This window comes from Phalacrocorax aristotelis, chromosome 17, assembly GCF_949628215.1.
Source record: "Phalacrocorax aristotelis chromosome 17, bGulAri2.1, whole genome shotgun sequence".
NCBI classification, from domain to species: Eukaryota; Metazoa; Chordata; class Aves; order Suliformes; family Phalacrocoracidae; genus Phalacrocorax; species Phalacrocorax aristotelis.
Genome location: NC_134292.1, coordinates 5,367,625 through 5,395,242, shown reverse-complemented (window position 1 = coordinate 5,395,242; position 27,618 = coordinate 5,367,625).

Genomic DNA, 27,618 nt, shown 5'->3' with positions numbered 1-27,618 from the left:
TGTTTTGCTGATCGTTAGAGACTGAGTGATGAGAGGAGAGGGAGAAGTGTGGGCACAGATCTCAAAGAGCAGCACAAAGTACTGTGCAGGAAGAGAGAAGAGATGGAGGCAGGGAGACCCTCAATAATGATATCCCGCAGAAAATGAAATTTTCCGCTAAGTAATAACAATGGACCATGTGAGCTTTGTAAAACAGAACCTGGCAGTCAGAGGAGGGAACTGAGAGATAGGGAAGCGTTTGTTTTACAACTAAATCCTTGAAGAAGAACTGAGAGACTGATAAAAGGGAACATCCCACCTCAGAAGATGCTGAAAGCTGAGAGATAAAATATGAAGTCAAGGAGGACAATTAATCGGGATGTTTTATGCATGTTGATAAGAACTAAAACTAAATGTTCTTTAGGTGAACTGTCCTCATTATAATACTAAAAATCATGCCCATAGGTCAGAAAGCCCCCTGCTCAAATAAGCCACTCACTCCCTGAGCACGCATTGCAAATTTAAAGGGAGCTGTAGCTTTAAGATGAAGTAAGAAAGAAATTAACCAATGATTAGCCGTGGGGCATGAATATTGGCTGTTCCTAACACATTTAACTGTATAAATACCTTGTAGTTTCTTGGTGCTGTGTGCTAGCTTTGTGGAGTTACCACCTAGCACCCATCTTAGCGCAAATGTGAAATGAATAAAATACCTCCGCTCTGTGTGTAGTTTGGCATTTTGCACACTGGGTGAACAAACCTGCTTTCAGGAAAACAACAAGAAAATCTGTAGGCTCTAAAGCCTGGAATTAGTTTTAAAAGGCTAGAGCTGGGCCATTCCCCCTCATTTCCTTTTCTTTGAACCCCACGGCTCTGCATAACCTCCTTCAAAATGTCTGCTACTAGCCACAGTTCCCTCCTTCCTTCCCTAGCAGAGATGCATTGAACTAATTAACGTGCAGAGTTTGTGCAATCCCATCTTGGTGGCTTAGCACTGGATGTCCCTCAGCGGTGACGTGGCCTGAATGAGAAAAAGGCCATGGAGGCAGAAAGCAATGACACCAATATCTCATAAGCCAAAAGGCACCGAGCCAGGGGTCTGGGAGGGTGACGAGTCCCTGGGGGCGTTGTCGTTGCAGGGAGCAGGATCAGATGGCTGCCGGGAGGGGAGATGCTCTTAACACCAAGACGGAGAGAAGGAGGGAAAAGGCGGAATGGGAGAAAAGAACAGAAGAGAGAGAAAGAGGGTACCGCATCCCTACTGTGCAGACCTAAAGGGGTGCTGTGCGTCCTGTTTGTTCTTGCAGTTCCTGAACAGAGGAGGCACCAGCTCTCTTCAATATTTGTGTTTCCCTGGAGCAGCACCAACTGTATTTCAATATAAATGTAACATAGTTAATTGAAATCAGTAATTTCAGCAGTCATTAATAACAAATCTCTAGGAAGGAATATCCCTGCTGCAGTTAATGATCAGCATAAAAAAGACCCTCTTTTAAAGTGTAACTGTGAGCTCGGGGTTCTTTTTATAGTTGATTAGAGTGAGTTAAACTTTGCCCCTGTCTGTAAGTTGTATATTTAAATATGAGGTTAGCAATATTTGAAGTTATCAAAATACCACAGGCACTCTGGAGCAAATCCAGCCCTCATGGCTGATCCCCAAAAGAGTGATGTGACCCTGAAGAACAGAAAAGGTGGAGTTAGCCAACAGAAGTTAGAATGGACCGTACTCTGCTGTGACCCTCAGTGTAAAGCAGAGCTGAGCCTCAAAAGTCAGCAAGATTCCTCCCGATCTGTGGGAAAAGTGGCAGAATCTGACCCAGCCCAAGGCTTGTCACTACAGCCTGTGAGATGCTATTGCAGGTGACAGCTGGCTCTGCTCTGAATTGCAGGAATGCCCTGAATGTTTAAAACTGCCTATAGGATTGCATTAGCACTGTGAATTCCTTTGGAAAGCTGACTGTGTAAACCAACAGGATTCTGCCCCGGTAGGTACTGCATAATCAGAATTTGCGCTGTGGTTGGGGCAGTAATTCAAAAACAGATCAGCTATAATATGAAAATGGAAATCCAGAGCTTAGTCCTGAATTAAATTCTCTCTATTAGAATAGAATATCTGAGAGTGGCTTTTTCCTAGAGGGCAAAAGCAAAACATTGTCTTAAAAACCTTGGAAGAAATGTCTGCTGTAAACACAAGAAGCAGTGGTGGTGTACTGTGGAATGGGTTTATAATTTTTTTCTGCTGGAAGAGATAAAGACCCTGAGATCATTTTTTATCAGAGCTTCTGTTGGCTTGTGCCAGGTATGGGATCAAAAAGGGTGCAGTCAGAGTTGCAATCCTCTCTCAGTGAAGATGCAAGTCCATGATTTATTGAGAGAGCTTGGTGAAACTCAAGAGCTCTCTTCACCAGAGCGTGCAAGGAACCAGGTGATTCCTTTCCTTAAAATGCTCATCCTTTTACCAAGCAGGAAACCTACTGGGAAGGGCAGGTCTCATCCTTTGACATACCACAGTAAAACAATCTTCCTCATGCACAAGGCCGTCATTAACAATAAAACCCTGCTCCTTTAATTAGAATGAGAAATGTGATTTGGAAAGGTAAATGGCAGAAAGTATATGCGCAGCAATTACCTATGGAATACGCAAGAGGGGAGCCCAGGAATGATGAATGTAGAGAGACATGCATCCTAAGTGGATTATCTACCAGGGAAAAATTTACTGCACACTTGAAAATGATACAGATGTAAAACCAGTCTCAAAAGTCCATCCTTGATCATCTCGATTGGTGCTTGGACTGTCAGGCTTCTGGTTGGAAATACTGCATTTTCTTTCTCGTTGTATTTTGACATACAGGATTTTGTTTCCCGGCAAAACCTGCAACTGTAAGTGTAACTCAGTGGTGAAATAAGCTCCAGTACAGGAACAGAGATTTTCCCTTCTTGCAATTAAAGGAACTACCCTGTAAGTCCTGTATCTGTGGCAGTGCTGAACACTGTGGATCCAGCTGCTACACATGCTTCACACAGGTGACTGCTATATAGAGGCACTGTGGAAATGAAAACAAAAATACTGCGATGATGGACCGTTTTCTAAATGTCACAGAACACTTTGGTTTGCATCCTCACTGGAGGCTTGTCTTGGTACTGCCTAGGGTTGCTTTAGTCTCTATGTTACTGGAGCGCTTACATCCAGTGCTAGCACAGCCTTGGTGGCCCGAAAAGGAACAAAGTGAAAGCTTTTACCTAAATTTAAACTCTGTGTGCTCAAGAAAGCTATTGAGAAGAGATTATATCTTCAGGAAACCCAGGATCACATCTGTAGGAACCTGGTTTTCAAAGAAATATCTGAATATTGAGAAAGCTTAGCTGTCCTAACATTTGTGGGGCTGGAGGTGTAAGAGGCTTTCACATTCATGGCTTTTCAGCCCAAACAACCAAAAAAGCAGATCCCTGTTGGCCATTGAATCTGTTCACAGCCTTCTATATCACAGTAACTCACTGGGGGGGACTTGCGCACCTGCAGAATGGGAGTGTGGCCACTCTCCCATCCTCTCAGGCTCACCAGGAAACTACCACGGTACCTAATGCACACCTGAACCCCTGCACAGAGGAAAACAGAAGCACCTGGTAGTTTCTCCTCAGAAGATGTTTCTAACTGCAGAGAACACTGTCCCTGGGATCCCAGTGCTTTTCCAGCATCTGCTTTAATTGGTTTGGTAGAAGCCTTTGCAACTACATGTTGCTTGCTTATATGCATAGTTATACTGGCTGATGATGGCTGAATCTCAATACTTATGACCAGGATCTATTATGCTATCAGATCATCTGCTTGGAAGTCAGCTGGAGAATGAGGGCTGGCTTGGGAGCTCTCCATCATCAGGTAATAGCTTGAGCGCCATAAAATCTCTTTTTAGCATGAGGTTCCATTTCTGGAGCACAGCAAATCCATGGACAATTGCTTGTTCCATCATGGAAGTCAAAACATTTTATCCTTTCAAAACCAAATTTTATTTCCTTTGAGCCCCTGTACAGCATCCTGAGCCCTGTCATTTGTTTTCTTCATCGTGACTCTCCCAGTAGGATAAAGTGGAAAGAGAGAAGATGAGATATCATTTGAACAAAGAACTGTAGTTGCTCTTCCTGCTGATGAGGAAAAAAACACTCTCTGCTATTAGAGGGGCTCATCAGCAGGGAGGCAGATGAGCAGCTGTTTCCCCAAACACCACAGCTGGAAAACTCTGGCTGGGCCAGCAATGCCAGAAGTGCACAGCTCAGCACTGGTTTCCTGTCAAGGAAGAAGAGATCTCCTTCCCTTCCCCCTCCCCACCACCAGTTAAGATCAGGTCGATCAGTGCTTTGAACAATAAACAGTGTACACAGTAGAGGCAAACTGTCCTGGTATTACGGTCATCTACGGGGCTGAGGGCGTTTGCCTGGTAACTGGGAGTCTTTGTGGCCTTGGTGCATGAGCAGGGGCTGAGTGCTGGGGTCTGGCCTCCAGGAGCTGGGCAGCACGGAGCAGTGGTCTTCACCGTGCAGGAGTGGGGGAGAGAAAGAAGAAGGAGAAGATGTAGCTCATAACAAAGAAAAAAAACCTAATGAGCTGCACAAACTGGCATAGAGCCAGCCCCGAAAAAATCATTAACATGGTCGGGTTAAGGAGAGCTCTATTAAAGTGTCTATCAAAACCCTTGCTCTCAAATGGATTTATTGGATGAGAAGGAGAAGCCGGGGTCCAGAGTAAATACAATAATAATGGGCCTGGCCTCTCTGTGCCAACAATGCCTAGTTACTGGAAAAGCTCTGTGAGATAGAGCAATTTGCCAGAAAATGGGAGAAATCAAATTTAAAATCAGACCCTGAGAAACACTGAGTCTCAGATCTTCCAAACGAACCCAGCAGCTATGGAGGCAAGCCTGGATGAAGACAGAAATGGATCGCTGCTCTGAAAACCTCCTGAGCTCATGGCTTATGGCTATGATCTCACCCCTTCAGGAGAGAGAAGCTGCTCTGAATTACGCCAGATGCTGTAAGATGAGGCGAGCTGCCCTGGGGGCTGGGAACTCCAGCGGTCGGGCCAAGGCTGGCGCAGGTCAGGAGCTGGGCACAAGGGGAAAGGACCCGTTCAGGTTACACTGGAAGTTTTGAACAAGTACAATATCTGGACAATTCGTTACAACAGGTATCAAAAGCTATTTAAATGAATATGGTGGCACTTGAAGATTAAAATAAACCTGACTGGAAGAAACAGCCATGCTCCTCAAGGGTTTGTGTCTAGAGAATCACAGACCTGACCGTGTTATCCTGCCTGGGTTTGCAAGCACCTAAATCCAGTATGCTTCAGTGTTCTTGCTCCTTATTTATACCAGCATGTGGAAGAAAAAACCCACACACACGGACCTGGTTTCCTCCTAGACTCCTGCTGTTTGCCCAGGCCTGCTGGATTCCCTCTGTGTTCAGAGTCAGAGGGCTGCTGCGATCTTTGATGACTGGACTCACAATATGCTGCTCTAAAAGTTGAAATTCAATTTCTTTTACGCTTAACCTCAAAAGTTTTCATGAATGACATGCAGTAAAACCTGCCTCAGGGAGGATCTGAGGGGCCAGCAAACATCAGTTGCCTAATAGGGGTGACTCTTTAGTTGTATGTATTTATTTTAATATGTATTTTTAATAAACTGAGGACCTGAAGGGTGTTTCAAGACAGTCACATGCATGGAATCATGGATGGAGGGCTGGGTTGCTGAGCACAGCTCGTCACGCATGTGAATAAATGGGGGCCAGTAGCAAGGCATCACTAAAGAAGCAGCAGCAGAGAATTTCAGCCATGGGAAGAGACGTGCACGAACCTCCAGGTGGGTGTCGGTCCACAGAGATGCTCAGACGGGGATGGGGCTGGGAGCTGGACCCAGCCACGTGCCTTTCTGCTTCCCCTTGGTTATTCCCAGGTGCTCTGGGGAAAGAATTAGTGGAGAGAGAGGTAAGTCTCCACTGCCCTAATTGCTTCCTTTTCTGTATAGACACAGGCACGACTCTCCTAGTAGATGTGTAGACTTTAAGGTACACTTGAGCCTACAGTGACACAGGGGCAGCGAACACAGATCAGATCACTCAATGAAGCAGCAGAGCCTGAGAAAAGCCAGGGCTCAGACATCAGAAAGAAAAAGTGCTGTTGCAAACAACTGGACCCTTGCAGGCAGGAGGGTCTCATCTGCACAGGATGGTCTGCATGGTCTGACCACCAGCTCTCACATTGTCCGAGTCCAGCCCAGGGCAGGGACTTCAGTTAATTAGCTCTGTCCTCTCACCAGGTGTAATGCCCACCCAGTAAGCGGTGGGTACCTTGCAGAATGTGGGAAACAACATTGCCTGCAGTGAAAGACATCCTAAAAATAAGCAAGATCCTCATCTGTGCTTGGGCATGAGCCCTGCTCCTCTGCCTGCTTCCACCCAGTGTGGCAGGGTGACGACACTCCTGCATCGTATTAGGGCCAAGATGACACCTGGCAAAGGTGCTGGGAGTCTTGATGTCAATTTTAATGCCTTATGTACCAGGTCACATGCTGCTAAATCAGTAGACAATCTGAAACTTGAGAAATATTTCAGTGTCTCAAACTTTAAGCACATGAACAAGTCCCAGGATACCTAAAGTTAATTCTACTCAAGAGTGTTTTCTACAGGAAGGATGGATTTAAGCATGTGGTTAAATGTTGTCCTGAATCAGAGCCCTCAATGATAAAGAATGAAGAGACATTATTGGAGATGCAGTTTATACCTAACACTTGGCACATTAGGCAGCACTCATGTGGTTAAAACACACTTTTTCATTAAAAATTATAATCGGGGAAAAACAAATTAGAGCCAAAATGAAATAGGCTTTTTATTTTTCCTGTTTTACCAAGAGATTATATATTTCCCAAACACAATTTCTCTAATCCATATCTAATGCATTAGAGGCTTTCTGCTATTTTGCTCTAGACAAACAAATTTCCCACCCAGTGTGGGATCACAGCCCTGTTCCAGAGAGAAAAACAAGTCATAATAATACAGAGACCACTAAAGAAAAATGTTAAAATAATTAAAATATGAAAGAAGTGGCTGTCTTCCTGGGATTTCAATTTCAGAGGTGCCTGAGGGGAGGGGGTTGGATATCTCACACTGATACACTGTTTGATAAAGTGTGATAAAGACTTAGAAAAATTGGCAGATTAAACTGAAATAAAAGCTGCGGATGTTTGCATTCAGAAAGCTATTAAAAGCAGTGTGATTGAGCAGCAAGAAGCTTCTCTTTTATGCAAGAATGCACCGGGGTGGGATGTTTGCTGCACTGATGTCAGGGAGATCAAAAGTTGTTTTTCTTAGTGGCACTAACTGCTCTTTTTGGCTGCGGGCTTGGATGTGTAATTTAAAGCCTCCAAGATCGTGCTGCGCAATGATGCAGCCATAGGATGGGACCAAAGCTCCAGGAGAGCTGCATGGGCATTTCCTAAAGGGGGGCCTCCGTTCAGAAGCACTTCAAAACCTCTTTGTGGCAGGTGTATGTCGAAGATGCCAACTTGCACAGCACCAAGACTGCTCACCCAAGTATCTACCTTTCTTAAGGACTCTCTCCCTCAGAACTTCTTGGAAGGGTTGCCTCCATTCAATTCAATTCAATTCAATTGCCTATAAACAACAGCCCTTTTTTAAGCTGGTTCAAACTCATGCTCTCTGGGTGCAGCCCTAGAAGAACAATTTGATAGATCATCCTTTACCTCCTTTATTACTTAACTAGCCATTTGTCTTTAAGATGGACAAGGGTGCGTACCCAGATGAATGCCCTCATTTCCGTGGAAAGCTGCAGGTTGGCTTACAGACTGGAGGGTTAAAGCAGGTGAACGATCTGGTAACCGAGCAGAAGCTGCGACTGCCTGATTGATCGCACAGCTCAAATAACTGATAGCAAACTAAGTGGCTACTCACAACCAAACAGCCCATGGACCAGCCAGAGATGGAAATATGTTTGCAATGAGCGTGTTTCTCAAACAGCCATGAAGAGCAAAGACACTTGTAGAATTAGAGCAGTGATGATAGGGTCTATTCTCTGGCAAACTCCAAGAAGGGCGAAACACGGCATTAAAACCGTGGCAAGGAGCTGAAGCAACAGTTGCACTGACAACAGTGCCCACATGGAGACCTGATGCTGTGAGAGTGCCATTTTGCAGCTACTACCAACAGCAACACGCCGGCAGATTGCTGTGCCCATGCCCGCGGTGGCAATGCCCCCAAGGGCAAGGGTGGCCTGGTGTGACGCCTCAGCAGCCGGCTACCCCCGGCAGGGCACCTCCCCGCGCCACGCACTGCGGCCAGCCTGGATGGGTGCTGCGAGGAGATGAGCCTGCCCCCAGTCCAGGGCAGGCACAGGAGCCACCTTGCTCTGCAAGAAGGTCAGGGTTAGGCCTTGGTTATGTGGGCACACTTACTTGCTCTCTTCCTAAATAATGGAACCATAAAAATATGATCTGTGGTTTATCTGTAACAAAAATCAAAGCAAGCACTGATTCAGCAGTAGCACGGGTCACACACAGAGGCAGATTTTAAGTTTACAGTCTTGCTACTTTTCTAACTCTCTCCCTCTCTCTGCTCCAGCACAGACTACTCTTTTTTTTTTTTTTTTTTTCCCCAATTGCTTCTGTCTGGCAGCTTTATATTGGTGACCTAAGGGTGCAAATTAGATGTTTGAAAATACAGCAGTTAAATCAACAACTCTGAAGTGTAATAGAGGTCAGGACAGTTTGATTCCGACTCAGTAGCTTAGTTTCTGCTTTGGTTCATGCTATCTGCATTTTGCAAAGTCCCTTGACTTCTGAAGAGGGTGAAAATGGGGCCCAATCCTCCTTCCATTCAAACCTCTGGGAGTTTTCTCCCTATTAATTTTCAGGCTTCTAAAAAGAGGCAATAGTTCCCTTGGTTCATTCACCGTAATTTTCTGGGACAGGGTCCCAGTCTGGCCTACGTCCTTTGCCCTGGAGCTCTTCTCCTAAATCACTCTGTCACTTCGACTGGGCAAAGGAACAGATATTCCCTGAATTTTTGGTCTGTCCTGCTGCCAGTCAGTCAGTGTCTGGTCCGATTACATCTTGCCTGTCTTTAATGGGCTCATTAACATTTGGATACACTCGTGTGTTCTGCTGAAAAAACACCCCCATAGCGCTGAATAAACACCACGAATCAGGAGAATCATAACCAAGAACTGCAGAATGGAGCTTCAGGGGAAATATTTCACGATAATATCAGAGCCTTGTAATTGAAGGCTGACGAGCGTGGGGGAAGGAGCGATTCAGCTCCACTATCGTACACTCGAGACTTGATTCATTTGTCTTGATTAGCAAAAGTTTAACTATCGCATGCCTTTAATTAGCAGCTTTCTCAGAAGACTCATTGGTGTGAACAACCAGGGCCGGACAGAAACGAAGGCTGGACTGGGGAGGGGCAGCTCCGTGTGGTCTATTTGGAGGAAATCTTGGGCGACAGGTCGGCAGCGGAGGGAATGAGAACAGTCTTTAGACTGAATATTGCTTTGCAGCACTGATGTCCGCATAGCAGAGGAATAGTGCTGTAAAACAGGCATCTGCTCTGTCCTGGGGAAGAGGGATGTGAGCGCTATTAGAGCGACTGGGGAAGACAGGAGTGACCCTTGCACTGTGTAAGCATGCCAAGGTAGCGGTGTGAGCCAGCATCACGCTGACGCAGGTGGTTGTAATACAAGACTAAGACCTTTGGTTTCAGTCCCTTAATGTTTTTGTTATGCATATTTAAAGTGCCTGCTGCTTGGAGGGTGGGATAGTGAAAGCTGCTGCCTGTAAGGTGCCTCAAGCCCCCAGGAGCGAGGGACTCAAATAACCCAAAGGAAAGAGAAATTGTGAGCATCGTTTGCTAAGTGAGTCTAACAGCGGTGCCCTTTGAAGAAGAGGAGACGTGGGGTGTGGAATGATTTGCTCTCAATCCTTTCTCGGTCACTTTTTGCAGGAGGAGGGCTGTATACAGGTATTGCTAAATACTGGTGCTGCTCTACAGCGCTAGTATTGACAAATGACGCGGGGACAGCATCCAACGACACCAACAGCTTAGCCAGAAGTTAAAGCTCTTTGCAGAGGGCTGCTGTGGTGTTTTGGGTGTGCAGAGCTGAGCGTGCTGCTGCTGTCTTGGAGGGCAGGGAAATGCCATAAAGGGAATTTAAGGAAGATTATCAGTGTCTTTGTGTTGCTTTTGTGTGTGGCCATTTGGTTTCAAAGAGGTTTCAGCTAGAAGATTAAGGAGCACCCCAACCCTCATTGGGACCTTTGTTCTCTCTTTTGTCAGACAGCCACAAATCTAAAGCCACACTAGCTGTTCCATCTGAAATCATTGGTCCTCATGTAAACAAGGCCATTAAATAGAGAAAAAGACAAATGATGCTAGCGGGCATGTGCCTCATTCTGTCTCGGAAAGCTACATCCTTTGATGGCTGAGTGGTCCTATACGCACCTTGGAAAGGTCTGGGCTATTAGAGAGAGTAAACAAGTCCTCACTTTACCTTTCCTATCCTCTCTCTCTTCCTTTTCTCTCCCTCTGGCTTTTCTATATTCCACCTTCCCATTTCAACTTTCCCTAATTCCTCATCTTTCAGTCTGTGTATCCTGGAGGCAGAACACACTTTTTCAGGCAGGATTCGTGGACTTCTATATCTTTTTATTTTATTTCAGATTCTTTCTGATCACCTCCAGGCTGTGTGCGCACACACACGTACACATATATATTTGTATGTGTCTCTGATAACATTTTCTTTCCTTTTCCTTCCCAAGCTCTTGTCATACATTCTTTGAGTTCACTAGTCCTATTTCCATCAATCTTGAGAGGAAATATATGCTTTCTTCCCCCTTTTCCTCTTCTTCCATCAATCTGGAATAATAAACAGCTCAGATTTCCTATCTCTCTGATTACTTTTCCAGGAGATTTTGCCTTCTAGAAGAGCTGTATTTTCTCTTTCTTTTTTTTTTTTTTTTTCTTTTCTTTTCTTTTCTTTTTTTTTTAAACTTTCTTTTCAAAGGAATCATCCTTTTCCTCCCTTGGTCCCTGGCTTCTCCTCCAGTGTTTTATTCAGGCTATGGATGATTGTCTCCGTACACTCCTTTTATGCTCTGAAATGAATTGCTAATGCAACCCCTGCCGGGAGAAGCATAGTCTGATCTTGTCCTAAATAGGCCCCTGTTTGCAGGGGATGATGTATAAATGTATAGACTGCATCATTATATATTCACTTAGTGGAACACAGGCCTCGAAAGAGGCCTCTGCTTATTCATAAATGAATTCCTGGGGAGAAGAGATGCATCCAGCCTGAAGGTGCCTTGAAGTCCATTCCTGCTCTGCCCGGCATGGCTGCTCAGCGAAGCCCCGCATCAGCTGAATGCATATTCATTGCAACAGGATCTGGAAAGGTAAGGGGAGACAAGCCCCTCACCTCTGCACGGCCATGTCATCCGCAGGGGCTGTGGCATGATGTTCATGCCAGGTATGTGACCTCCTTGCCAAGGTGCCTTTCTATGATCTCGCTGGCAGATGGGAAGCCCTTGGTCAGGGCACTTCCAGGCACCATCACCTTTGCAGCCCTCTGGGCTGGGGGAAGCCTCCAGGTCTGGTGAGGGGCCAGGGGTAGATTTAGGGCTCCGAAACCTGCAGATTGGACCTCTGCCAAATGGCTGAACTCCCTGGGGGGATGCAGAGCTGATCCCTCTTCTTGCAGCAAAATGCACTAGCAGGGCTTGAGCAGGATGCAATCCGAAAACTTCTGTTAAACACAATGGTAAGATTTCCCCTGAGCTGCTTATGGTTTTATTTAAGCTCTGAGAATAAGAGAGACTGCACAGGATATAGGAGACCTCCTTTCAGCCCTGAGGTCTACCACAGTCACCCTGCCTGGTCCTGGCACAGACCCAGAACTGCCCCACGGGTTATATCCTAACCCACGGCCAGGATGACAGTGGAGACACTGCAGTGTCTGTGCGATGCTCCCTGGAGGAGCGCTGGACAGTTTCCAGCCAGATCCCGCTACGGTGTTGGCTTGGATTGTATTTTCTGGCACAAAATAAAAAAACAAAAAAAAAACAAAAAACAAAAAACCCTAGGTTTCTCCTTGTTTAATATTATTGTTTTCTTCTGGGCTAGGGTCTGGGCTCTTCTCAGAAAAACCCTAAGCTGTCCTATTAAATCAAGTCACCATAAGGCAATGCGTAGCACAGCCTCCGAGCATAGTTTGTTGTTCTGCTACTATCAGGTCTTATTCATCAGCCTGGCTCGGTTTCACCTGAGCTCTCTCTTCTCTGAGCTGAGACCCAGCCCTGCGAATAATCCCTGTCTTCCTCCTCCTCAATATAGCCTATAAGCACAGAATTACTTGAAGCTTCTATAATGTGCTGCTTGTGTTTGCAGTAAAACCACTGCTAATGGGCAAGGTTCATGCTATTTCCATTTGTGTTAGTCAGACTCCTGGGGCATACAAGCTTTTTTTTTTAAAAAAAAAACCACAACCTTGCATATTTTAAAGTGTAAACAGAACCTGGTGTTTTATTAAATAAATGTGACAATTGCAATAATGTTTTGCAGATTACAGGAGAAGGAACTTCAGGGAAATGTTTCCAGAACCTCAGCACTGTGTTTTTTGCTGATGCTTAAATAAACTCCTCTTTGTTACTGATATTCTTTCTGTGGTGCTGTTAGTTTGATGCTACTTGAAAACCTTAAATGCCTAGAAAATCCTTCTGCTAGACAGGGATGTTCCTTTCTACCTTCTAGTCTGGCCAGAAACCTCTCAATTCCCTTAGTGTCTTTGCATTCAGGCAGAGAGATCCAGCTTTTGCAACCCTTAGCTTTTGCCTGTGAGTCAGTAACTCCCTGGACTCGTATTAACAACCCAAACGAACAGTGGCACAGTTGAGGCCTTACGCCTGAGTCCGTACCATGCTGCTGCCATCACCCCGGCAAAGCCCAGTTTGACTCAGCCAGTGTGGTGACAGCGTGTCTGGTCCTGGTGTATGAATAAAAAACCTGATCAGCCCGAGTCCCCTGGGTCTCCTCGTCTTTGCAAGAGGAGCAAAAATTTCTCCAGCTGGGAGGCGTCTAACCACCATTTAGCTGAGGTTTAATGTGAAATTAAATGAAGGTTATCTCACCTCCTTAAAGCCATACATAAAGCAGAAAAACAACTAGACTGAAGTTATAAACCCAGCTTTTCTGCAGAGAAAGCAATCCCCCTCCCAGTCAGTCCCTGGAGCTCATCCCACCCCTGCTTGCAATGCTAAATGCAAACCTTGGCCACTGGAAGCGCATCCATTTTATGATGTCCCACCTCTCCAGCTGCTTTTGCTCTGCTGCAGCCTTGCTAGCAATGAGGACAATTTTTCTTGGCTGGTGGAAAGGGGTTACCCCTTTCTCTGCCAGCACCAAGAGGAACTCATGGCCACCAATCTAGAAACTCCGTGGTCTCTCCTCCCTGAGCCTTAAGTCTCAGCTTTCCCACGGTGATTCTGGCTTTAAAACGTGTGCAGTGGGTAATTCTCTCTGAGGTCCATCCTTGAAATGTCTATTCCCCATCCTCAAGTAGCGTAAAAGAAAGAAGAAAGTATCCTTGCTTAAATCCCTGGGTCATTTCTGCTGCTTTAAAGGCATTTCTGCTTTCTGTCTGGACTCACAAAAAGCATCATAAAGCTGTTCAGTAAAATGCAAGAGTATGGAAGCTAAAGCTTCCTGCACTGCGCTCAGGGTGCTCCTGTTTTCTACCAAGGCGGAGGCTGGAGCAGGCACATTGCAGGGCTGCTGGCGCTGCTGACAGTGCGGGAGAGCCAGGTGTGCGGCACCGGAGCCCCGTAGTGATGTGATGTGACAGCTCAAAGCCTTCTCTGCGCAGCCCATCAATCTGGCTGACGTGTGTGTACCCGATGACGACCGAGTGCTAAACTCCCTGTGGAAGCTTGGTGAGTGCGTATGGGGAGGAGAGGGAGTGGGATTGGGGCAGACCCCAAACTCACCAGCACTACCTTCTAAAATGTCAAGTAGGAGAAGACAAGGGCTCAGCCTAAGCAGCGTCTGCCTGCAGCTTTTCTACCTTAGACACACTGCTGCCAGTCCTGAGACATATCTTGCTTTTTTTAAAGCATGCTTAAATATTAAATTTAGCCATGAATAAAAAAAACTGATTAGGTGTGCAAATGGCTCTTAGCATAAAGCAAATAATTTGTATAGATACTGTAAGTCCATGGAGAGGAGAAGGAACAGGGGACAGCAGGCAGAGTAACTGCAGAAACATGGGTGTGCAAGTCACGTTCACCATCACGAATAGCTCTTTGACCCCCAGTCTTCAGCAGGCAAAAACAACTTTGACTGCAGGTCACACACCTGCTGCAGACAATGCCTTCTGAAGACTGGCATAGTCCATGCCTACCACATTACATTTCCTTGGTGTCTTCTGTGCTGCCTTAGCTCACGGAGGAGCCCAGCCGGCTCTTCAAGGCCAGGCGTAGAAAGGCTTTGCCTTCTCACTGGGGCTGTGACTAGTTTCAGCCACTTGGCTCTGTGGCCTGCAACCTGAGCTCAGGAGCACAGACGGTAGGTGAGAGGAACCTACGGAGGCCAAGAGGATATTCCTGGGTATCTGCTGCCTGATGTTGCCAAGCCTGTACACTCAGGAGCAAGAAATATTCAGTGGGAGAAGTGCAGAGCTTAGTGCAATATCACACCTGCCTGTCCCAGTGCTGCACAGGCACATTGCTCCTGTCAAATCAAACACCTTGGTTCACACCTTAGACCACCTTGCCTGGCTTATGGCCCTGAAGTTTTCAGTGCTGATTACAAAGAGTTCTTTACTCGTCTGGCCTCTCCGTGCTGATAAATGAGAATGGTACTACAGGAGGGAAGGGATAATGTCTCCCAGTTAGGTGTCAGCTTCCTTTTGGTGGCTTGCTAAACTCCGTGCTTATTTCTGCCTCCACTGCCTCATGATCTCTTACTTGCCAAACTCCTTCAGCAGCTGGCAGTAGTGGAAGGTTTGCCTGGGAGGAGGCGGAGGGATCAGTATGTAAACTGGGATGTATATTTGCCTGTGGAGAAAGTGCTGAACGTTTAGGAATGAGGCAGTTCTCCCTTTGCTGTGCATCACAGCCACTCACAAATGAACCAGACTGGAATTCAGAACCAAAGACCTAGCTCCAGCCATGGGGCTGAGCATGCTTCTTGCCTGGCACTGGTGGGAAAAAGTCCAATTTCACGGGTACCACCAGGAATGCAACCCTATAAAGATGGGTTTGGATATTGTGACGCCTAGTTTACCCCATGACCCCGTGGTCCATGCCATGTAAAGCTCTCCTGTGGAGGGCACTGGTGTACTTTCCCACTAACCAGCTCATGCCTTGCATGCATACAGAAAAACTCTGGCTCTCTGGTGCTCACTCATCTTCTGGAAGGAGGTAGAAATCGTGTGCAAAGCCCTAGTGACTTTAAAGGCAGGAAGCAGGGGAGAAACGTGGCACAAAAGGGAGCCTCTTTTATGTTAAAGTCTTCTTCCAGTTGTGTTTCCCCCTGTACTTGGTGTCAGAGTCCCTATCAACCTTCACACCATATTGGTATGGATTACATGCCTCTATTAGTTATGTACCTTAATTCCCACTTTGGGACCTGCTTACACTGTCTTGCAGCTTGCTCCATCTTACTCATCACTTCCAAATTAGCTGAACTTGATTGAGCCAGATCAGACTGCATCCCTCATGCACCAAAGCAAAGAAAAATTAGTCGCTGCACTCCCTCCTCTGCAAAACCATGCTTTAAAGTGCAGTGCTCTGTGCATTTGAACAGAGCACAGGCCACGTCTCTCCTGATGCTTATATCAGAGTTTAATAGGGCAAAAAAGTTCACAAAGCTGAAAGACTGAGTGGTTCAGATGCACTTATTGTGTCGAGCCTTCCCTGCCTTGCCCTGTGTCTAGACAACACCTTAATAAAAGCAGCAGTGACCGGCAAGGGGAGGGGGGGCACCTGTTGATATTCTGTTGCTAAAGTAAAACCAAACTAATGGCATTAGCGTGGGTTCACATGGGTGTAAGAATTAAGCATAGGATCCACTAGTGTGCATGCATTTGCTGCATGTTGAATGCAAATGAGTGAAAAAGAGATGTACGCAGACAAAGATGAAAATTGTTGAACTATAAAGACAAAGCAAGCTGAGCTACATATTCGCTTTGCGCCTGGATGCCAACCAGGCTTGTTTGAAGATCTGCAGAAATAGGCCTCTTTTTTTTTCCCCCTCTCTTTTCCCAGGGAGTTGGAGTACGCTGTATAGTGCTTCCTCTTTTGTGCAGTGTTCCCATTTTTGTTTCTCTTCTGATTTCTTGTTTTGTGTTTCATGCTTCTGAACTGCTGCAGTCATTCTCTTTTTGTGTCTTCCAGGGAAAGGAAAAAGCCCCCAAAACATTCTGCAAACTAACTTTGCTCAGCATCACAGATGTAGACACCTACCCTGATGGAAACTCAAGTTTGTTCGCTGTATTTAAACCTCCTCCCTTGCACACATGATATAGCTTCACAGATGCATGGAGTCTATTTACCTCCTGGCTTGTTTGTCCTGAAATGGCCAATGGAAACTGCTCACATTTTTGTCTTGATAAGAATCCAATCATGGAAACTGATTGAACTTCTTCTTTGAGCTTTTCTCTTGCATTTACACTTTTCAACCAGCTTGAATTGTTTAATCTGCAGTTAATTTAGAGACATACAGCCGTGGCTCTGATATATCAGGAGATCAAGATAAATGGCTGGAGTGTTTTTATGAGTAAAAATCTCTCTAGATTCCAGTACATAAATCATTTGTTGTGAAATTGCTCATTGTCTTTAGGCAATGTCATAGTGAAAAATTCAATCTATTCATGAACAGAAAGTCAAGGGATTAGGAATGGTTTGAAGGGAAAGACTCCACATTAAAAAAAAAAGGAAGATTTATCTCTTAATGCTCCCCTAACATAGCTTCCTTGCCCTTGTTTTGCAGCGTGGACTCTTGAATTTAATTTCACACTCTTTGTCCACAAAGTCTAGTAAATAGGAGGCAACGGAGATGTCCCCATGGGATGAAGGGTGTCTCTGTTTGTATTCATTTCAGGAACATTTTCTCTACCCTTATTCCCTGATGCAGCAGAGGAAGTCTGGAAAGTAGCCTACTGATGATTTCTTACTGAGGGCCAGACCGTGATCCCTGTGCTTGCAGTGAGAAATTATTTGCTACAGGCTGGGCTCTTTCTGCAGAACTCAGGCAAGGTCTGCAAAAAATGCAGGCCCCAGAAGAGACTCTGAAACCTTAGTGCACAAGAGCTTCCCCAGATTTTTACCTTTTCCCCCAATATAGAAAGTGCCTCCTTTCACTTGAGATACAACCTCCCATGCTTCCACCTTGACAATTTTGTGAAGGTAATGGACCATTGTCAGTGTATGGAGGGGCTGTTTGGCAGAGGACAACTAGAAAATTGGGGGTTGCAAGAGATGTGAACAGCATAGTAGAAGTATTTGTGTGAATGAAACAGAATAGGCCAAAAAATCCCCCCAGAAGGAAGTTAAGGATAGAGGTGGAGCCACCCAGGACTTGCAGATGCGAGTGACTTACAGAAATTTGCATCTAAATCCATATTTCCGAACTGGGCATTCGTAATACTGAATCACAATTGCAGAAGACGTATATCTAAAGGTTGGGGATACCCAGATTGAAACTGGACCGGGTGTCTGGTCTTGGAACTTGTTAGGGAAACGATGGGCATAAAGACCTACAGCCAACATCTTTCCCTGTTGCAGAAAATGTTGCATGAGATAGAGTGTTGATGATTTACCTTTTATAGTGCTCCCAACAAACGCTTGGATGGCAAGGGTTCACTGCCTTCTAGAGTGAAAAGGTGAGGGGGGGTGTCCATGTAGGATCAAGGCCATCTTTATAAAGATTTTTGTATCTATTTAGGTGGCCTAAATTCCACCTAAGCCTTTATGCCTTTCTTATTGGCTGGTTCTAGGCCTTCACTTATCCCTAGTCAATAGGGAAACATTAGGCTTAGGGACTTAGAGATTTAGGTAGAATTTAGGCCATATGAACACATCCCTTTGAGCCTTTGTGTTAATTCCAGAGGCTCCATTTTCTTTCCCTGTCCTTTACTCAGATGGATTAATGGAGCTATTCCACATCTCCCCTTGCCTTTCCCCCCTCCCTTCCCAATCATCTATCCTCAGCTTTGTATCACAGTCTGGAATTGTCTGCAGACATGGCAAAAGAATGTTTGTTATTTATTGGCCCAAATCCACAGTCTCATGAAAAAGAATGTTTATTCATTCTGAGTAATTCAGCCCCTGGAGTCCTTCAGACATTAAAGTTTTAATACTTCTCACCTGGAACAGCTGAGCTAGCCAGGAGAGATTAAGCTTTGATGGGAATACTTGATACAAATTTCTAGCCAAGCAAAGCAGTAATGTTCATCCTACAGGATGAAAATCCCAGCTTAAAGGAGCGTACATGAAATTGTGAATCATTTAACAGTCCTGATGAAAAAAATTTCTCTAGTAGCTGCTGGGAAGCTTTATCCTAGCCATGACAAAGGCATTCAAGATCCCCACAAAAAGGCACCTATTCTTTTTATCTTTGCCATGCATGACCACCACCCCGGTGACTTCCCTTACCACGAAGTATCTCCACCCACACAGACACAGCCATTTACTTTGTGAAGCAGAAGCAAAGCCACTGTACCGCTTTGCTTGGCTACTGTGTGCAATGTCAAATGCAACAGGGAGCCTGAAGCCAGCTAATTTCAGTCTAACCTAAGGCAACAGTCAATGTGACTGCTCTGCGTTCCAGCTGCTTCCCAACTTTAATCCATTTAATTTGGCAAAGTGGTGCTAATGAGGTTTTATTGACAGGAAGGCCTACACAGAGGACTGTGGGTCTTGATAGTGGATGCTGAGGCAGGTACCTAAGCTCCTTGGGAAATGCAAGTCTAACAAAGTGTTTCAAAATATTCCACAAGTCACCAAGTTCCAGAGGAGGCTTTTGCAAATGTGTTTATTATGCAGGTACATAGTTATTAAACTGGGATTTTATAGCTACTTCAGCAGATACAAAGTGCAACAAGCTTCCATCTCTAATCAATAATAAATACGTCTCTTGGCATGGCTTTGCCCTGCCACCTACGAACCAGGATTATCCCAATTTTGAAGATGTGGAAGACTTAACATTTGAAAAAACTGATTCACAGTCTAAATAAATTAACTACCCTTCATGTCTGAACCTATTCTCTGAACCCAACCCAGAGCTAAGGGGTCACTGGCTTCTGAGACTGGGTTATACAAGGTGGTCCTCACGGTGTGCAAACGGCGTCTGATAGTAATGAGCTCAGCTGTCCCAAAATGATTTTGAGAATTTCACCAGAACGTGTCAGACTAACCAAGAATCAAATTAAGAAGGCTGAGAAATATGGGGATGGAAGAAACTTAGAGAAATTAGGTTTTTTTTCCATTTGATGGAGGCAGCTTTGAGCACACTATGAGCATGCATGGTGGATGTTTGTTTATCCGATGCTTAAAAACCTTCTTGACCTCCTTATGTACTTGCTTGATTACTTCACTGTCTTCAAAATTGTAACACTTTTCCCACATCTGAAATTAGTTTGATTTGTTATTATTCTTTCCCAGTATGTAAAATTGAACAACATCTTCTTTCTAATGACCTCTTATATATTGAAAGACTGTTATCATGTTCCCAATTTAGTCTTCTCATTCTTGGACTGAACAAACCCGATTCTTTCAGTCTTTCTTAAATCACATTTTCAAAACATCTAATCATTCTTGTTGTTCTCTTCTGGACTCATTCCAGTTCGTCTACATCTTTCTTGTGGGTTGGTGCCCAGAAGTGTGCACAATATTCCAGCTGAGATCTGACCAGCAGCAAATAGAGCGGAATAATTACCTCCTGTGCCTTTCATATGACACTCTTGTTAATACTATTCCAAAATGAGATCTGGCTCCTTTTTTTCTTCTTTTTTCCACAGGGACGTCATATTGTTGACTTGCTCTGGGTTTGTGATGCACACAAAATCCCAGATGGCTTCCAACAACACTGCCACATACCTGGTTCTTCCCCATGATGTGGGAGACAGCCTACAGCCCTTGGACAATGATCTTTGCATCCTCCCAACTCACCGAAAGGTAGCTTTGCAGCCAGGACACAGTTACACAGACCATGAAGTGTGAACTACTGCTTTTCCTTGTCTCCATTTACAACTTGCATCCTAAAACTGTTGTCCTTTTCTATTAGTTTAAACCACGCTGACAGCTTAATTCTCCTTGGAGAATCCTCTGGTCCCTCTCTCTCCTCACCAACTTTTGCTGTGCTCCTTCTAAGAAAGACAGAAGAGCAGGGAGAAAAGGTACATGAATTTCAGTACTAATAGAGTATTTCCTTGCCAAGTTACCTTTGATCCTGAGAGTGACACACAGTATCTTTCCCAAGGCCGCATTCTGAAACATTTTTAACAAGGAAGCAGCAAGTTCTGAATATAATGACATTAGACCTTGTCTGACAAAAACATCAATATCAGTGCATAATTAATGCAAGGATCCACGGTAACGTGGACTGAATAGGGACAGAGTACTTTCAAAAATCAATTTGCCACCTGAATTACAAACACTACCGATTAAACCTGACAAGGCAAAACTTAAACAGGGAAGAAAAAAAATTTGAAATTAAAAAGCCCACAAGCCAGTGTGCTGGGCCAAAGTCCCCAGTCCCCTCATCCTTTTTCCAATCTGGTTACAGGAACAGCTTCATTCACACAGGCAAGGTCCAAGCACTGGGGTGGGCAGCTCACAGTTGTTCTCTCCAGTCTTCCTCCAGTTTGACAGAACCACCACGAACATCAGTCAGACCCTCTACGCACTCCTCCTTGCTCACGTGCAGCATCCCAGCTAAGCCCAGTGTGCTGAGGACTCCTGTGGGTATTCAGGACATGGTTTATGCCTCCAGCCCACTTCCGTCACTGGATGACAACAACCCATAGCCAAATCCATTTTATGTGGAGCATTGTACTAGTGGTGCTTTTCCCTTCATTGCAGCACCCAAGGGATGATCCTGTTGGTGGCTAGGGGACACTGTGCTATTGAAAGTAGACCCATCATTATCTTTTTCCATCAAACACTGCCTTAAGGTATTTGATTCTGACCCTAGGGATTTGACTGAATCTGAGCAACTATGTCCTCCCCTTTCTCCTACACCTTTGCATTGAGCAGCTTGAGGGATGTGGTGTCTCACTGTTCAAGCACTTCCTGTAAAACTCAGTGACTACAACTGGTCCAGCTGGAAAATCATGGTCCTCCTGGCCCAGAACCATTGCTAACAGACTCCGTTCGCATACCAAGATACCTTCTTGTCATTGTTTGCTCTGTGCAGGAAGGGTTTTGGCAGGTTCATCCTAAGTTTGCAGCTGCAAGTCAAATAGCAGCAGCGTTTGCCTTGCCCTAACCCCTTTCTGATGAGATTCATTATTGCAAAGCCGATGGCCCAACTGTTCATTTTAACCCCCTCGGTGCCACAGGCAATGTGCAGAGCAGGCTTGCTGAGACCCTCTGCACGCTGGAGGGGACAGCTTTCTATTGCAAGAGCAGCCGGCCTGTGAAGGAAGGTAAATTAGGTGACAGTGCATTCTGGTGCTCTTGCAATTAGCCCGGTACTTGTAACCCAGCTTGCTGGGGTCACAGCACTGCACTCAGTCTTGTGCCTGACATGCAGATGAGCCCGACAATGCTGCCCACGTTTGCTCCTGTGCATACTCCTCTCTTAACCCACACTAACGTTTCCTGGAGAACTGTAGAGCATGCCCAGGGCACTGAAATGGTTAAACAACTTATTTGTCTCTGCTTGCTTCCAAAGTTCTCCCTGGGAGTTCAGTCACTGCCATATGTTATATTACAGAGCATGAGAAATCAGACTGAGGTGGCAATTTTAACACCCTTTATTCATACATCCTATTTTTACACTGATACATGTAAGATATGCAAAGTGTAATTCCCAGCTGAAGCAGACTCAGCACGTGGTTCCTGCTGCCTCAGCCAGGGATGGAGGAGGACCAGGTAGGAGAGCTGGTGCCTGCAATCAGTTTGGGCAGCCCTTCGGGCAGAGCAAGCCCTGTGTGCCGCCTCGGAGTCTCTGCTAGGTGCTACGTGTCTCTTTTTCACTGCTGTGTGAGCACCACCTCATGTGCTGCAGGTGGTCGACAGCTTGAGGTTTGCTGGGGGTTTCAGTTTGGAAGCGGCATCTCCTGGAAGCAACGGGTGAAAGCCACCAGCATGATGGCAATGGCAGAGGAAAAGGCACCGGCTGGTCCAGCTGCCCCTGGGCAGTTTCGGGTGTGGAGGACTCAGAGGTTTTAGCAGAGCATTGGGACAGAAAGTGGTGGCCTTTGCCTTCTTTTGTCTGTTACTGAGAACCTTTCTCTGTTTTCTTTCCCCAGGAAGAGTGCAAGCTGCTGAATGTTTTGCACTTTAAGCAGCTGCCTATGTCTTAAGGAGACAGTTAATTCAAAAATCAAAGTCTTTGTTATAGGTACAAAGAGAGGACTTAGAGGTGAGGTTGTTAGCATCCTTTGCTACCACAGAAATAGAGCCGCTGCAAAGGGAAGAACTCAGTGGTTTACCCGTGTGGCAGGACAGAGCCTTAAGTCAAGAACTGATGGATTCCTGGGTGAAAAAAAGGTCTTGGACATGGACAGCAGAGTCATCCTCCCCTCTCACGAGAAATGCCACCTGCCTTTCCATGCCACAGGCCTCCCTGAAAGAGCATTGAAAGCCCTTTCTCTGCAGTGTGACTCTTGCAGGAACTAGCTAAAAGGCTAAAAAGAAACATTTCTAAGTTTAAGTTGAAGCACCATGTGACTGTGAAACAGATTTACATGAATGTCTGGAGCAAGGGGTTTTGGAAAGACAGTGGGGGTGGGAGCAGAGGAGACCATAATTATAGCAAAGCCCTGACACAGGTGCTGAAGCAGATGCATGTGGGCCAGGAAGGAGGCCAAGCAAAAGGGGGACAGCGGGGAACTTCCTGACACAAGGCAAAAGCACGCCTGTCCTGGAAAATGAGAGTGGGGATGGCAGGGGGAGAGGATCTTCTCTGAGACCTGGGAGCAGCTTGAGCTGCAAATGAGGATCTTCCCTCCTCACTTCAAGTGTGAGAGATGTTCCCTGACAGCACAGCGTGAGCTGAGCTTGTCAGCCTGGTGGGAGAAAGTTGGAGGTGTCTCTGTGAGCAACGGGCTTAAGGGAGCCTGGTCCGAGAGATTTGTCTCTTCGACTCACTCCTAAATCTTTTTGTGAGATGGGTGCGTTTGCAGCATCCCTGATCTGTGAGCACGCTCTGCCGGCTAATCAAGGGCTGAGGTTCATTAACAGCACTCTCTCCTTCACCTGATGACTGATTTTCATGAAACACATCAAAACTTCATATCCTTGACCTCAAAAAGACAGTCTGAGACAGGAGGTGCAAGCCTCCTTTCACTTGGAAATCAGTCTAGAAGTGAAAGACATGTGCCAGATGTAGTAAAATAAAGCCTGGGCAAGAGGCAGTCAGTGCGTAAGGATGACAGCACAGGATTTTAGACTAGACTGGAATTATTACAAAAGCTTTGTCGTGACATGACAAACTTCCAGCTGGCCCTGGGCTGCTGGGCTCAAAGGAAACAGGAGGAGAAAAACCAAGCTGCTTGCCGGGCTGAGATATGGCAGTTGAGACTTTGTGCCACTGAATGCATTCAAGCCTGTGTGCCTGCCCACATATGTGCTGACAATAGCGTGTGCGTGAATAAAGAGGCACATCTGGAACACAGGTGTGTATGTGTATGATTATGTTTGTATTTGTAGACATACACATGAACTTGTGTATGGTTTTTGTGTTCATGAGATACAGAAACCTCCAGTCCCAAATTCAACTCACAGAAAAGCATAGTCTTTTCCTTAACACTGAATTTAATCTCTTCCAAAAGGTCTGTTTTTTATATCAATCTACAAAGATCTCGAAATTCAAGTTACAGTTTGCATGTTGCACTGAAGTGCGAGACCATGAGGATACTTCTTGTCTTTAGGGGCTTAAAGTGTCAGGGCCTAAAATAATGTAGTCTCAAAACTCAACCATATAAACCACCAGGAAGGGAAAAGCAATAAAACATCCCTGAAAGATGGCGGCAGTCAGAAGAGTTTGGTGCTCCATCCCATTAACAGCAGGTATGGATAATTAGGCTGGACAAAACAGCATAAAGTGTACACCGGGGAGTCATCCTGAGAGGCAGGGAGCTGGACTGCATGATCTAAGAGGTCATTTCTAGCTGTAACAGCGATGAACCTGATGTTTTTGAGAGGCTGTTTTTGCAGCAGTGCTCAGTAGTGGGTCAGGGGAGGGAAGACACATGATCTATCTCCTACTATCATCTCACACCTTCCACCGGATGCCTTTTCTTTTTTCCTTCTTCTTGCAAATGGTCTCAACAAGACATCTATGGGTCTTTAAGGGAATGTTGCAAGAAAAAATAAGAGACGCCAGCTCTGTGCCAATAGGAAGGAGTGGAAACAAGCCAGGAGACTGTGTCTGGGGTGCTAATTAGAAGATATTTCCTGCCTTGGCAATGCTGTTATTTATAGGACTGAGTGTGATAGGGTGTGAAAGAGTGTGATAGGGTGTGAAAGAGTGTGATAGGGTGCAAGTGTGGTAGGGTGTGAATGAGGCACCCCAAAGTGGGTGCCTACAATTAGAGAAACTTGATGGTGTATTTTAAATTTGGCCATTAAAACTTGATACCTTATGAGATGCAGGCACATACATATAGATAAAATCTTATTTACACAGATAAAGGCTTATGTAAATGTATAGGCTGCATGCATGAACTCACATGCAGATAGACTTTTGACATACAGACTTGAGGAAACATGGCTATTTTCAGTCTTGTGTTTAGCCCTTTTCCTCCTAGGAAATGCCAGTTCCCTTTTAACACAAGAGATAACCCACTTTAATATCCTTTTTTAACCTGCAGCTGCTGAGCTCACCAACCAGAGCAGCCTGCCCGGTGCAAAGCCTCCTGAGCGCTCTGGGAGGCTCAAACGGAGGGACCAAGTCTGCACGTCTCATGCAGGCTGCTTGGCGGGGCTTGGAGAAAGCAGATGGCCGTGCATGACTCCACGGGGGTCGTAAATCCGTGCTGAACAGGGCTTGCCACTTGGAATGACACCCTGTTCCTGAAGCTGGGGATTTATTTGCAGCATTTTATGCATTCCTCATGTTGCTGGCATAGTTAAAACTGTGCGGGCTGGCGCTATTATGAAGTACCCCGTTGGCTCCGAGTTAAATTGGGGTTCTGATCTATAAAGAGATTATGCAGAAGCAGCCTGCACTCGCTCATCAGATCCGCTCCTTCTGGGTGTTCAGAGTCATAGCAGTTTCTGCTGCTAATTAATACAAGCGTATAGTGCTTTTGATTCCCCGTAGCACTGTGGAGCTGCCATTGTGATGGGAGCATGAGCTGGCATCCCATCTGCCCCATTTTCCCAGAGTTCTGTTTGGAGGGATAAATATGGCTCAGCGTTGCTTACCTGAGGACAGCAGAGCTGGGAGGATGCAGCAGGGAGGTAGATTTTGCTCTGTTGGGTTTTTATGAATGACGATTATGCACAGTGCAGAGAAAAAGCTTCATTGCTTCTCAGAAACCAAACACTTAAGCCTGTTTTGGTAGGAGGTTTTTTCATCCTGTCCCAGTCTGAAGAAACCAGTTTAGGAAACAATTATATGTGCAGTTTTGCTGGCAGGTTTGGAGGGGGTGTACTGTGCTGAGGGTGGTGGGGATGGGTGTGATTACAAGGGGGTAACCTCAGCACAGGACAGCAAGTCAGGCTATCAACACCAGGGAGGTGGGAGCAGGCAGAAATAGTTTTTTATTTTATCTGAACCCACATTGCCTACTTTTACTGACAAATGATTCCTCATTAATACCAGGAAGCAAAGAAAGAATATCCATTTCTATAAGAAATGATGCTGGAAGGACTCTCGACGTCTTGTCACTCTAATAGAAATACTAAAATCTTCATTTCTTGCTCATGGGTAAGTCTAATGCCAAAAAATAAGAAAGGCTGCTGCTGAAATTCAGCATCCCTCCTATGGAAGGATCCAGCACTCCCTTGATGGTAGCGTGGCGGACTTGTGGGGAACGCAGACGTCTCCTGATGGATAGCAACCACGTGCACGCCTGTGACAGGTCTCCTACACATGGGGCAAGACCAACCCGTTGCTTGGCCTTAGACACAGTTCCTGCGCCTGCTGCAGAGCCTGGGGCTGAGCAGCACGCGGCTGCTGCAGCACCCACCACAAAGCACCTGCACCCGCCTCGCCATCCAGGGATAATGCAACTCTCTGGAGCGGTTGTACCACCAGGATGTGGAGACGCTTGTTGACACCCTGAACAAACCCTGTGCATTACGTACTACAAAGCCATTCACAGATTCACAATGGAGCGTGTAAAACACGATTCCTTGTCCTTTTCTCTTGCTAACAAAAAGAGCTGCTCTGACTCCGGCTGCACCTTGCACGTGTGGTGCTGAGTGGACAAGCAGTTAGCATAGAGCTTACGATCCAGGAGTTGGTTTTTTTAATCCCATGTTGCCAGCTGCTTTCTCATGCTTGGTGCTACGAGCTCTGCCAGTGGGAAAGAAGCAATGCTTGCCCTTCCCTGGCCTCTCGGAGAACCGAAAGGGCATGCCCATGATCTCATTCCCTTACACAGAGGGAGCAGAGCTGTGTCTTGCTCATTCATAATGGGAGTTTGGGCAGTTATGAGTTGTTGGATGCAAATTCTTGTCTTCCTCTGTGAAGGGAAGACAGACTCTGGTAGATTAAATTTCTTGGTTCATGGAGGGTTTTTTCCTCCCTTTTCTCGCTCTACTTCTCTTTTCCCCTTGACATCCTCTCCCCTCCCATCCTCATTTTCTCTCTGAGTCAAGCTACACTTCCTCATCAAAGAAGCTCTAATGGGATCACATATTTGACCAGCTGCCAGGGAAATTTCCAGTAACCTCCGAAACTCTAAACATTCCATTTTGGAGGATTACAGGGAAAATGTTTCATCTTTCTGATAGAGAAGCACCAAAAATTGAGAGTCGCCAGCTCATCTTCTGCTGTTCCGATGGAAGGAGCTTGGGCGGACTATTTTTAGGTTACAAAGCTGTACTTTGCTAAGATAAAAGCTGGGGCTCTTTCAAAGCAAAAGCCTTAAAGTGTGAAATCCATCAAGTCCGTTATCCCAGGGAGCGCTGCAACAGTGCTAGGCTGAGGCAGCGGTGAGCGAATGCCTGGGTGAATGTAAGCCCCTGCCCTGCAGGCGCTGGGGTCTCTTTCCTCAGCACCCACTTCTAACGGCAGCCTCTGACGCTTTTATTTAGGAAAAACCTGTCTGGAAACTGAGACCCAGGTCCTCTCCCCATGGGCTGTGGTGACATTGCAGTCTTTTCTCCATGGTGAAGAGAATGTAGGGCTTTTTGTTGGGGCCGTTGCACAGTGGTAGCTGAAAGTCCAGGTGGTTTGGGAGCTTGT